The sequence below is a fragment of the Taudactylus pleione genome, unplaced genomic scaffold (assembly GCF_031769625.1).
Source record: "Taudactylus pleione unplaced genomic scaffold, aTauple2 ptg000376l, whole genome shotgun sequence".
Taxonomy (NCBI): domain Eukaryota; kingdom Metazoa; phylum Chordata; class Amphibia; order Anura; family Myobatrachidae; genus Taudactylus; species Taudactylus pleione.
Window position 1 is genome coordinate 3,863,025 of NW_028284777.1, and position 13,531 is coordinate 3,876,555.

Genomic DNA, 13,531 nt, shown 5'->3' on the forward strand with positions numbered 1-13,531 from the left:
AATGCTTTGTTGAAGATGGGTGAATTGTCTTAAAAAAGGTACAGTATAGCAATAAGTGTTATTAGAAGACACTCATCATTACTCATTATGCGTTATCTGCAGCTACCCAACCTGCAGCAGGTTTCTAGCTGGGGACTGACTTTTACACTGTTTATTTATGAGGAAGAGAAAATAAACTGTTGTTTTATCTTAAAGAGGAAGAATTTGAAAAGGTCCACTGGGATTCTCTGTCACCTCTATGCATATGGCACGTTTTGAATATGTGCCACTTAAGGTAGGATGTAGCCAAACTGATCCGAGCCAATAGTACACTAATTAATATTGCAACTAGGAAGTGTCAGTAACGCGTTCTGTATTGGCTCCACAGTAGTACTGTATTACACAGGCTGTCTGGAAGCTGCTGCCAGTTGCCTGTGAAATCTGATACCAGAGGGCTGTCCTGCTTCTTTCTCCCAGCCTCTTGCACTGTGCAGTGCACTGACAGACACATTCATACAATCAATCCTTCCAACTTCAGGCACAAGTTCCCTGCTGGAGCTGCACAGCACTGTGCTTGGGCTGCCTGTCACTACAAAGTGGGCTGTAGTTTAGAAGTGGGTTCTGCCTCAGTTATTAAAGAAGAGCTGGGAAAAAATATCTCTGCATGGCCAGTTTGTATTTACCAGGACAATATACTGTATACTTGAAGAACTTCATCTTACTGACAAGACATATTTGTCTGATTTCAACCTGCCTTGTGAATGATATAGCAGTGGTGGATCTTATATTGGATTTATTCATTTGAATCACTTGCAGTTTGTGGATCTGAACTAATATTGGAAGGGTAAGTATAAATATTCACCTCTCTATGCCAGTTTCGTTGTATAAATATTGCTCCTTTTTTTTAATTATTGACAGCACAAGTTATTTTTCTAACCTAGAACAGGCAGCTGTCTTGTGGAATGCAAAGATCTTCCTGGGTGATTGGGAACTCTCTTCTCCCACAGCCTTACATTAGCTGGAGGTCTACCTCAACTGTCAATATGCACACTGCATACATGCACTGCGTCATTTCTCTCCACTGATGCAATTTATAATGGTTTATAGATTGTTATTCTTCCCATAGGATTAGCATTAATAAATACTTTTTTTTCCTTAGTTAAAAAGGATGCATGCATGTCATGTAAGGGATAGCTTAAGCTATGTTTGCAGCTGTTACTATATATTAAGTTATAGCTTACTCTTAAAGGAATAGTGACATCTGCATTTTATTCATCACAATTTATGTTTTCCACTGCATTGTCATTTGTTACTTTGTCAAGGAGCTTTGGTTTTAGTTTAAAGCTGTGAACTTATGTCAGCATGTTGGATAATGGAAGTGTAGTAATTGTTGTACCTGTCTACCTCTTGAGTGATTCATATTGGTGCATAGGGCTCTATTTACTAAGCCTTGGAGAGAGATAAAGTACCAATCAATCAGATCCTAACTGTTACTTTTTAAAAATGACAGGAGCTGATTGGTTGGTACTTTATCTCCATCCACTTTCTGTCTCTCTTGGGGGCCTATTCATCATTACATAATTATCACTAGTGTTAATTATGTGTTAAAGTTGCTGCGAGTTTCAAAAAACCGAAAGGAGGCATTCATCATGCCTCCTTGCCTAAAGTATCACTTTCGAAAATCTGCTCTTCTTGCGTAGTAAGCTTTTCCTCCTACAGGTGAGGTATCCTAAGGATTTCCTCACTGCATCTGCCCCCCCCCTCTATATTCTGCCGATGTCTTCCACACTAGACAACCTCTCCTCAGAATTGTAGACCCCCCCGTCGCCACTATATGTCCCCCACTCTCCCCACCACTCTCACTAGCCACCTCCCGCTGCCGCCGGTGTCCGTCCTGGCTCCCCCACAGCAGCCACTGGTCTGTGTAACCACCCCCCCGCAGCCGCCATTGTTGCATGGTATCGAGTCTGTACACCATGTCAGTTCTGAACAATTTACTAAAGTATGGGGACTGTGGAAATTATGGAAGGAGAATTGTAACCAGGAGATATCTGTGATAGCTCCTTTGTTACATGCTTAATGAATAGCCCTAAACCTTAATTTTTACAAAATGTTAATTTTCTCCCACTTTTGTAGAAATTAATTGATGATGAATAGACCCCCAAGGCTTAGTACATAGGCCTAATTCAGCAATGAACGCAGTTGCTTATATGCACGCAATCGCCTGATTGTTGTGTACTGCGTATGCGTATACATCGAAGTGAGCGTATGCAAACTAGCCACTGCACAGAGGATACGCAGACCCATGGCAGAGTGATTGACAGGAAGTGCAGACGTGCCAGTGCGTTTCAACGCCGTTGCATGGGCGTGCATAAATTAGCCACTGCGAAACCAGACGCCGCCTGAGGTCTCATAGTGTGCGCTGAAGTAAGCAATTCCTGAGTAAGGTCATGGCTTCATTAACTGTGCGTATGGGTCCGATGTTACTCGATAATACCGATTGTTTCTCTATGTTGGCCAAGTATACGGATGTGAGTAAGGGGAAGTGGGCGTCCTTATGTCAGGCTGCGGTTGCAATGTGAATGCACACATTTAAATAATACTGCTGATATTAGCAACGCAGTTGCGGGTGTATAAGCAGAAAAGCGATCCGTTGTGAATCAGGCCCATAGGCCCCATAGTGTTAAGAAACTTTAAATGTGCAACTGTATTAACTGCAGTAGTTTACAACAGAAGCAGTTATTAGTATTGCATACCCGCTGCCTGTGTGTGACTAGCTCTACCTGTCACACTTGGATCATTATATAGATCAGCACTGTCAGTCTGGTGACCTGTCGGCGTGATTCAGTCAGGAAGAGTTTTATCTGGCGCTCTCAACTTGCACAAGATATTTCAGACATAACTTTTATAGCATTACATAAGCTTACAGTATATTATCCAGCTGTCAAGAGTGATATTTATAACATATTACTTATATTTCAGTTCCTCATAGAGGGTCTCAGTAGTACTTCTGATGTTTCATTATTTGTGGTGTTTGTTGCTTTTTATTGTAAACTTTGTACATTAATTATGTTATAAACTCTGTATAAGTGTCCAAGCAAATCTGAAATTACTCTCTACCTGAATATACATTATGAATGATCTGTCCTGTGCTGTACTATAATACATATTGTAAGGGTTAGTGGTCACTGTTTAGCTGTGGCAATAAGTAGCAAATTAAAAGTGCAGAGAGCACAGTGACATTTTGTAGAACTGGGAAGTGGTCCACAACTGTTTACAAGGATTCCACAACACAAGAATGTAATTGTTAATGAGATTTTTGCTGCTGGTACAAATGCATTTTAAATGAGTTCTTTTTACAGAAGGCAGAAATATGATAGCTGCGAGTGTTTGTACACATACACACATCAGTATTAAATCTCCCAACATGTTCATATTCAATAAGACTTTACAATTACCTGTAAGTGACTCCATACATGGAGCAATTTATCCTCATAATTATATAGTACTAGGATCAGTAGTGATAAAGCGCTTATCTCCAGACTGTACATTTACATGCATGGAAAACTGGTAAAATCAGAACCAGTTCCAAAGTATGGGGAGAATTGCCCCCAGATCATTGGTAATCAACATACACTGGCTAAGGTATCAACAAGCTTGAGTGTTTGCTGATGGTTTATGTATATACAGTACATGTAAATCATTTGGATTGACTTTATTTTCTTGCCGTGTACGCGTTTTCAAGTTTGATAAGTTTGCTAACTTTGTAACTGATTATTTGAAAGCTGGTATTATTATTGTTATTATTATCATCATTATTACTGTTATTAGTGCCATTGATTTGTAAGGCGCCACAATGCCCGATTCAGACTCGCTCGCTAGGCTGTGTTTGCACGCAGCCAGTCGATTTTTACATTCTGCGCATGCAATCGCATCGCAGTGCACATGCGCGAATTAGTCCATGTGTTTGGGAAGCATTCGCTCACTGCCCATATACAGCTCGCTAGCCAGTGTGACAGGATGAGCCGTCTGTGGGTGGTGGTGACGGGATGGTCCATCAAAACGGGGGAGTGGTGTTGTGAATGCAGGTGTGCCTGAGCGTCTCAATGCTGTTTCAGAGGTGTGCATAATTAAGATGCAGCGTCATAGTACATGTCACCTGGCAGAATTTTACACTGAAGCACTCACAGTGCTTGCGGCAGGGTATGGTCAACCACAAATGCTGCGATCGCATCCGATGGTACTCGATGTTACAGATGGTTGCATACACTTCCTGGATATGACGTAGGAAAGTGGGCATCTTAAGACAGCCTGGTGGGCATACACAGAGCGATCGCACGCAAAGACATAGTGGGCGTGCTAATGCCCTGCCGTGCGATCGCTTGCCTTTGCCAGATTTGCTTACGCTGGGTGCGTGCGAACGCATCTTGCGAGCGGGTCTGAATCGAGCCTAGTGGCCAAAATAGGGTACGCATAAAGCAGACACACATAAGGTAGACTATATAAATGCAGAACTAAATCAAGGCTAACAAACACATGAGAGAGCTTACAATCTAGAGGGAAAAGGTAAGAGCTGTGACAAGAGATAGTGTGGCTCGGAGTGGAGATTGGGACAGTAGAGTAGGCTTTAATGAAGTATTCAGAGATTGTGTAAACATTTTCAGACTGGGGAAAGATGAGAGGGAATTCCATAGGTGAGTGAGAAGTCTTATAAATGGAACTGGCAAGTGGTTTTGAGAGAGGAGGTGATGTGCGGTTCAGAGGCAGATCTAAGATGCTATGAAGAAGAGTATTTCATGATTAGGTTTAAGACTGCATAGGATAGCAATTGTGTGGGCAAAATGAGTGTTGATAATCAAGTGATCTCTTTTCTGCGCTTGCCCTATCTATTAAAACGATCAAATTTAGATTATAGTTGCCTATTTTTTGCAATGTCATGGATGGGAGTTCTAAATGGCAATTGTGTAGGGCATGATACTGTCATTCATGTCAGCACAGTCCCGTGATACCATTGCACTCTTTACTATAATGACGGCCATCGGTAGGTTAACCATCGATGGTACCTTTGGTGGATGACATCGATGGTATGAAACCAACATCTGTGAACCATCGTTGGTTTCACCCACCGATGGTCATTCCTGTTTTAATACTGTCCGGGCAGCAGGCCAATCAAGGAGTGGAAGCAAGGCTTTGTAGGTCGTGTCGGGCAGCGGAGCTAAGCTCTGTGGCTTGTCACATGTAGGAGACAAAAAAATTATCGCTTGGCTGTGTGCCATCGATGGCAGTAAAGCATTGGATCTCCACCATCAATGGCAAAATCATCACCCATTGGTGGTCATCCATTGATGTTTGTCATCCATTGATGGTCATCCCTACTTTACTAGTCTACTACATGTTACAGGAGAATAGAATAGTATGATTTAGATCACTATGATGCTGATTCTGAGTTGAAAGCAAATAAAAAAGTAGGCAACTTTATATCTGTAACAAACCATGCAAGGGGTACAGATACAATTTGTCATGCAGGGTAAATACTGGCTGCATTGCATGTAGCCCACACATGATGAATTGCTCCGGTAATAAGTATCCCTTGCGGCGAGGTGGATACTTATTCAGCTGGTGTCATACGTCCCCAGATGATGAATAGACCCTTTAATCTAATATAAATGAAAACTATTGTATGCGTTTGGGCAGCTTAAAGGTGTCGTCCATATCAATAGTGACTACAAATGGTACATGGGATAACTTTCATTTTCTGACCGAATTTCTATCTTGCACAATATTTGCTCAAATGCACTATTTTGGCTAGAGTATCACAGAATGTAAAGCTGGATACACAACATACGACCATATGTAATGATACATCGCGTGCACTGTATGATCACACAATTGCAATGTACCATCTGATGGGCAAGCACAGCAGATGGGATGATGCGATGAACGATGGCTGGGAACGACGGATCGGCTGTAAATTCTATACGATGTGTATGATATATTATTCCGTCCATGATATATCATACGATACATTGTATAATTTGTTTAAGACCAGAATAACTAGTCTGGATTGTTTAATTGTTTCAACTAAATTGTTGTATTCACATATAATATCTAACAATGTCTGTATAGCTACAGTATCTTCACAATAACATTCACAAAGAAAGGTAATATGTAATTTCATATCTTGGCTAAAATAAATTAAACCTGACATTTAAGGAGATAATTGACATGTTTATAATATATAGAAAGTTATTGAAAAGTTGTTTTTACCTGATGAATACGTTTAACAAGGTAAAAATAGACTTTATTGATCCTTATGTCACATGCATTATTTATACTTATTCAGTATAATTTATAGTCAAACAACATAAAGCAGATCTGTGCATAGACCTGTTTTCCTGGATTTGAACGTTGTTCTGTGGTCACGTCTCAACAAGTAGATTTGTTCTGCTAGCTTTGTGCATCCATCACAATTTCTGGTATGCGACTTTGTGTGGGGTCATGCCATAGCACTGCTACCTAGTCATTGGTACTATTACTGTTACTCTTCATTACTTAAAGGGATGGATCTATATTGTTTGCTACACTAGGACACTGTTGTTGTGTCACTCCATACACCCCCAATGCTGTGAATTGCTCCATCCTCCCACTGCATCCCATTTGTATAAAATAACTACATAGAGATAAGGTGATAAACATCATTCAAAATGTTCTTAGTATTTAAATAATGGCTCAGAAAAAATGCAAAATAAGAAAAACATAAAAGCTGTTTTGTTCCTATGGCTCGGGTCTATATTGTATTTACACAAATCTGGACTTCATTAATGTTCTTGTTTAGTAATTAATAAAAGATACAATTCCAGTTACTGCTAAACTTTTAAAAATAGGTGCTGAGATGGGAAGTGAAGTGATCCAAAGAGCCCCTGGAAAAACTGCCTCATTGAGCAACCCCTGGGGACACTGCAAGAAGAGTCCTGGCTAGGGTGATTTATGGTCATCCTATCTGGGTCTGCAACTTATGATAGTAAGGCGACATCACCATACTACACTTTTATCTACAGATGGTATATTAGAAAGAGGAAGTAAGCAGTTTCCATGTACATGACATGAAAAGCGTGGATCTGCAGTATAGCACAAATTTTGTTTCATCAATTTTCTGCCTACAAGCAGAAACAAAACAATGTACTGTAGATGTCAGTCTGCATTATCTTTAACTGTTACTAGGAATATAGTTCAGCCCCCAACAGGTCTATAAACAATAGATGGTGATATAGCGGCCTATGTATCAAGCTGTTTTGTAACATAAAATGATGCAGAAACTGCAGTTTCTGCATAGTTTTATGTATTGTTCCTATGTACTAATGGCACAATGCAGGAGATTTCACAGAACTCTCCACCAAAGTGCTAATTAGCGCTGCAGATCTCAGTCCTCATTATTGTCAATGGGGACTACGATCTTATCCCTGTGTACTAAACTCCAAAGAGCGAAGCTTTTCGGAGTTCAGCCCCAGTAGTTTATACCATCTTCAGATGGTGAAAACAACTGTAAGCCTATGGAGGCTCCAAGTGCAGGAGAGAGATCTTTTAATCTCTCTCTACCAGCTCCCGGCCGGCTCCGGAAGCTAACACCGTGCGCATGCACAGTGTCAGCTCCCCCCCCCAACACTTATGTGAAGACTTCTACAATTTTTGGGGGATATAACTCGCAGGGACAGGGGTTACCGCAACTGCTGTCCCTGCGAGTTCCCCTTTGTACATAGTGGGCATATTTTAATTAAAAATTAAAATTTTCGCAGAGATATGGATAGATATTAATCGCGGCAGGTCTGCAATTTTTAGTTCATAGACCCCATAATATGCATACATACGTATCTTGATATTAAACTTGATATTTCTTCTTCAGGGTCCCAAGGGAACTACCTTAGGGGGTATGTGGTTGGAGAAATTCAGGCACCAAACAGTCAAAGCTTTAGCTACCAGAATGCATAGGTCCTCCTCCATATATACCCCGCCCACAGCCACAGGCATTCAATTTTTTGTTTAGTGCTCAGCAGGAGTTCAGACGCAACTTTTGACCAGGGGACTGCTCTGGCAGTCCCAAGCTTTCATTTTATAATTTGTTTTAGTTTACTATTGTACTGGGTTAGCAGTGCTGAGCGTCCTAATAAGATGCATGCACTGCGACTCCTTCTACCTCCGCTGATGCCGCAACACCAGTAACGTCTCTGGTGATTTGGGTGGGTCACAGCGGAGCTTAGCTTGCAGCAACGCTGGAGGTACGGACTGCAATCGGACACACATGGATGTCAGGTAAGGCGATTCCTCTTTTACGGAAAACCATACCGGTGCTGGAGATGCACCAGAAGACGCTGCAGTGAAGGCCCGGCCACTCCCCCACCTCCTCACTAGACCACCGGGGCCTTATCATCTGACACCGGGGATCGGCAGTAGACACATCGACTGCCATGAGGCCAGCGTACCCGGCAGGTTGATGCAGCTTAGGGGAGGTAGGCTCTTCCCCAGCTGCTCCTCCACCGACCCAGACGCAACCCTGTCTGGGTTGCTCCTCCTACCTGCCTCGTGTATATGAGACGCTCACAGTCCACCATCGGTGGTCTGCTGAAGCTGTTTTTTCTCAGAAGGTTTGGGTTTGTCTCCCTGTATGCCTCTCCTCTGGGTCAGGTATCTAGTGCTCTACATCCTACCAAGCCTTGGGTGTTGGTCAGTTGATTCAGAGCTCATTGCGATTTAATTGCATATGCATTGTATGTGACTTGTGCTAGCTGCTGTTTGATACTGCCTTTTATTTCTGATTGTCAGTTATAACTATCACTGTTTTTCTCCTCATCCCTCTGTACAGGGGGTGTGGGGTTTTCTGTGTACTTCACAAATACTGGTACTTGTGAAGACTGTCACATTGCATAACATTTATATCTTGTACCTTATACCTTTTATACATTTATATGTCAAATGTTAAGGATAATCTGGAGGCTGAAGCTCCTGTGTTGGTGTCATGTAAATCCTGTTCAGCAAGCCTGTCGGCTCAGGATTTCATACAGGATGGTGTATGTGCTCCCTGTTATAGGAGACAGCTACCTCACCAATCCAGTACACCAGCTCCTGTACAAGAGCCATCTTGGGCGTCCTCTTGGTCTCAGGTTATGTCGCATTTAGTAGACCGTGCAGCAGGTCTAGTACTGCCTCCCACTATGGGGTTCCCGGAGCAGTTACATCCTGCTATGTATATGCCCCCCATGCAGGATGCTTCTTTTGTGTGGCGGATTCTCCTCTTTGCTCAGGAGCGTCCCCACCCTGAAGGGAAATGCTTTCGGACATCCCCAAGGTAGTTCATGTGGACCCTATGGACTCTGAAGAAGAAAATAAGAGTTATGGTAGACTTACCTTTGTTAACTCTTTTTCATCTAGGTCCTTAGGGTCCACAGGGTGCCCACCCTGATGCACTTGGCCTCAATTGGGATCTGTTTCTTCTTGTCACTGATTCCCTCATTTTTGTGAGAGTGTTTCTAGTGTAATTTGTACTTCCTTCTCCACTTCACTTTCCTTCTCCTGCTATTTAGGCTTGTTTAAAAACTGAATGTCTGTGGCTGGGGGCGGGGTATATATGGAAAAGGACCAGTGCATTCTGGGAGCTAAAGCTTTGATTGTTTGGTGCCTGGATCTCTCCAACCACATACCCCAAGGTAGTTCCTGTGGACCCTATGGACCTCGAAGAAAAATTGTTAACATAGGTAAGTCTACCATAACTCTTATTTTTATGTTCCATGGTTGCGATAGAGGAAATGATGCATAGGATATATTCATAGCTGGTCCCAGTACAATAGTGACAATGCACAAGTTTTATTAACTGTTTAATTGTACTCACCTATTATGTGGGGTTTTTTTTCATAAAATCCAATTGTTGCCTAAACGTGGGCCGTAGATAGCACTGTTCCCATTTCTTCAATACATTGTTTGGTATTTATACTATACATTGCAGAGCAGTTAAACAGCTGGCTTTGCTGCAGAGCAGGTGAATTGAAGCTTGTTAAACACGTTACAGTGTAGGCGAACTGTAGGGAAACTAACATGAAAGTTCTGTATTATCATCCTGATTATAATGTGAGTTTTGTATATTCCACATTACAAAGCCTTATGAATAATAATAGTGAAAACTCCATCCACTAAAATGGTATATTGAATCGTGCAGTTTCCCACAGGTGGTTAATATAAAAAATAGGGACATTTCCAGGTCAAACAAAAGTTCACAGACAAGACTTGAAAACCTAGAACTGTCTTTAGAAATTATGGACAGCTGGCAGCTATGGTCTAGAAAACATCTAATTCCACTTGATTGTTAGTCGCCTTAATCTAAGTTGGACAACATTTTTAAACAACATTTAAACAACATTTTTAAAAAGCATGAAAACACTTCAGAATCTCACTATAGTTATTATACTGCTAAAATGTTTAATGCTCTGTGCAAGCAATAAACAGGGATGGCTGGGTAGAAAGAATTAACATTTTCAAAACTGTTCTGAGGAATATTTGTTTCCATTAGAGATGTGCGGTACAGTTTTGACTCAGTTCTTTTCACCAAATTAGCGCAAGTTTGGATAAAGGACCCCATACATCAGAGACTGATTGCAGCAATCGTGCAATTTGCAATCGATTGTGTATAAAAATCTTTCCCTTTTTCAATCAATCAATCAATCTCTGATGTATGGAGGCCTTTAGTTCGAATTTATCTTATTGGCCATCCAAAATATTATGATGCCATTATTGAGATCCGAACATTACTGAGTAAAACCGAACCGTTCATCTCCAATCTCTATAATAGAATTTGAATGGCAAAACAAAGTGAAAATTATTATCACATCTCTGCCTATATACTCATTGTGACATGAAAAGAACATTCTGAAACATATGGCAATATTGGATGACTAGGACAATAAAACCAGTAAATAACAAAGCTATATTGCAATTCACAATTTTCCAGCTTCAATTTTATAGGATCTTTTCAATGCTACAATGTGTTCTTTGGGGGCGGTGCACATTATTGAGGGTAACTTTATGTAAGTGATATGGTTGTTAGTTCATACAGGACTAATGAACCAGGTATGCACAGGGCAATTATTGTATAATACACATAGAGAACACTGTATACATGCAGCATTTACAGAGGTACTTGTACATCATACATATAAAGCACATCTGCATAAATCTGCATCTAGGACTAGAACCACTACAGAGGTAACAAACAGTGGTGCACATGCACAGTAACGGAGGAGAGCATGGTGCACTGATGAGGACGGTGCAACTTGCCACATTCGCAACAGAGCACTCGGGAACAGCACATTGGAGCACTTCCCTAACAACATTCTACTGTCTAGATCTCAGTTTGTGGATTCTTACTTGCCTTCATTCCTATTCTAGCATCATAACACTGTCCCTGTCACACTTACACAATCACATGCGTGGACAGGTCACTTCCTATACACTCATTAAATTCTCTGCGCCACTGTGGACATTCTGATTATCTGGTCATTAAATCCTCACATAGGGCATATGGACGAGTAGCATTAAGAATAACATTAGCAGTAAGAAGTACAGCAACTTTAAACAAACTGATGATCACAATAATGATTCTTTGTGCTATGCTGTACTCTCGTACTCATATATATATATATATATATATATATATATATATATCAAATGTCCTGACTGACTGATTCATAAATGACTGGTCCAAACCCCTGGACCTAGAGACATCAAAATCGGGGAGTATATGCATTCCATGACTTAGGTAGTCACTGAGCAGGGATATTTCAAATGTTACTCCTAAGTGGGTGAATAGGGCTAAAATGTTTCCTCCCCCTGTGCAATGTCCTGACTGACTGACTCATCGTGGCTGCAGCACAGTTCAATATTCAAACACCAACTGTCATCCCAAGTGCTGCCAGACATCACTGGCAGTTGATATGGCTCCCCTATTTGAATAGTGAGGGTAGGGAATGTGTAACTACACAGGTATGGGAGGGAAATGTGTTAGTGCAGGTGTGAGGGAAGGAATGAGTTACTACAGAGGTGAGAGGAAAATTTGTTACAACAGCAGTGAGAGGGGAATGTGTTACTATAGAGGTGTGAGAGGGGAATGTGTTAGCATAGAGATGAGGGAGGGGAATGTATTACTATATAGGTGTGGGATGGGAATGTGTTACTATAGAGGTGAGGGAAGGGAATGTGTTACTACACAGGTATGGGAATGTGTTCCTAGACAGGTGAGGGAGGGGAATGTGTTACAACACTGGGGAGGGAGGGGACTGTGTTACTACAGGGGTGAGCGGAGGTAACGTGTTACCACAGAGGTGAGGGTGAGTAAATGGTTACTATAGGGGTGAGGGGGTAATGTGTTACTATAGGGGTGAGTGGGGGTAATGTATTACTACAGAGGTGAAGGAGAGGAATGTGGTACTCCAGAGGTGAGTGAGGGTAATGTGCTACTTCAGGGGTGAGTGAGGGTTTGTATTTCTACACAGGTGAGGGAGGGGAGTGTCGAATGTGTTACAACAAGGACGAGAGAGGGAAATGTGTTACTGCAGAGGTGAGTGTGGATAATGTATTACTACAGAGGTGAGGGAGTGGAATGTGTTACTGCACAGGTGACGGAGGGTAATGTTTTATTATTGTAGCGAGGCAAGGAAGTGGATGCATGTGTTACTGTCATGATGAGATGGAAATGGAAACAGTAAATATCTAAGTCCTACCCTGATGAAGCGGGTAGTAGACCTTTGATATTTACTGTTATATATACTGTATACATATACAGAGTCCGGCACTCTCAGAAAACGTACCTTAATCAGGTGCCTCCACAGAAGGTCCATGTATAGTACCCCAAAGGTGCGGCACTCACATGTAAACAGTAAAAAATGCAAGAACAAGTACTTATCAACGTTTCAGTTTATAGAGAAAATCCAGAAGACAGTTTTTTCTATAAACTGAAATGTTGACAAGTACTTGTTTTTGCATTTTTGATTATATACAGTCGGCATCTTGTTACAGCATTGACACAATGGAATCATACTGCTAGATGTGGGTAACCCATGCCGAGATAGCTTACACACATCTATGGAGCAGTACAATTCAGCTAAGCACCATTGTGCCAATGCTGTTACAAGATGCTGACTGCAATGTTTTCTTATTAACACATTTAAAAAAGTTTAGCAGGAGAAAAGGAAATAGGGCGCATGTGCACAGAACAGCTTCTGGGGACTGCATGGCTGCATGTTGACATTATGAATTTGAAAGAAGTTGTCGACCTTCTGTATGTCAATATTCAGAACCAGTCGACATTACAGTGACAGCCTGAATGTCAACAATATGACTGCATACCATATTTATATATCCCTTCAAAGCGTCTTTGGTAGCTGCCTACACCGCACAAGTAATCCACCACATTTACATTGGCGTTTCGAAAAGGTTTTGTTTTTTTTTAAATGCAAAATATAGGTCAAATATCATCCAATATTCTTAGGCTGTTGAGTATTTTATGTAGGGA

At 41.3% G+C, this 13,531-nt stretch overlaps 1 protein-coding gene across 2 annotated transcripts in view; it reads left to right on the plus strand.

Moving 5' to 3' along the window:
• Positions 1-502: 502 nt before the first annotated feature.
• The window catches only part of ARHGAP24 (Rho GTPase activating protein 24), a 664,176-nt gene continuing 651,147 nt past the window's right edge, over positions 503-13,531 (plus strand). For both annotated transcript variants that reach the window (XM_088445039.1, XM_088445045.1), the window contains exon 1: positions 503-823. The gene's annotated coding sequence lies outside the window, so the exon portion shown is untranslated. The remainder of the gene's footprint in view (positions 824-13,531) is intronic.